The following is a 525-nucleotide window of genomic DNA, read 5'->3' on the forward strand; positions in this document are numbered from 1 at the left end:
CCTGTCTGATCTTTTGACGCACAGCTCTAAGTTTAATGTGAGCATCCCCAGCTCTCCCTCCCTTCTCCCTCTCCTTTTATCCCTCTGGAAGTTTGATGTTGTAGTGTCAGAACACCCCCCCCTCCTCTCCAGCCTGGATTCCTAATTGCGCTAACATCTGTTCTTGTATAATGACTAGCAAGAACACTGTTGTCCTTTGGTATTTATTCAGGCCACTACAAGCACCTCTTATCAAATAGCTTTTGCCAGAACATGACACAGAATCTGTCAAATTTCATTTCTTAGCATCTCAAATCCCTGTGTATTTATTCTAGTCTTCAGCTCAACACAAGTCCTCCCTGCCATGGCCCCCTCCCTCCCTCCCCATACACTGCTTCTTCCTCTTTCTCCTTCAGTGCCTCAGCCCATTTTACTTCTCTCTCTCTCTCTCTCTCCCTTCTCCTTTCCCTGCCTCACCCTCCCTTTATTTTTTATTCCCTCTCTCTCTCTCTTTTATTATCCCCTTTTCTGTCTGCTAAACGTTTC

Source organism: Crinia signifera, chromosome 3, assembly GCF_055691185.1.
Source record: "Crinia signifera chromosome 3, ASM5569118v1, whole genome shotgun sequence".
NCBI classification, from domain to species: Eukaryota; Metazoa; Chordata; class Amphibia; order Anura; family Myobatrachidae; genus Crinia; species Crinia signifera.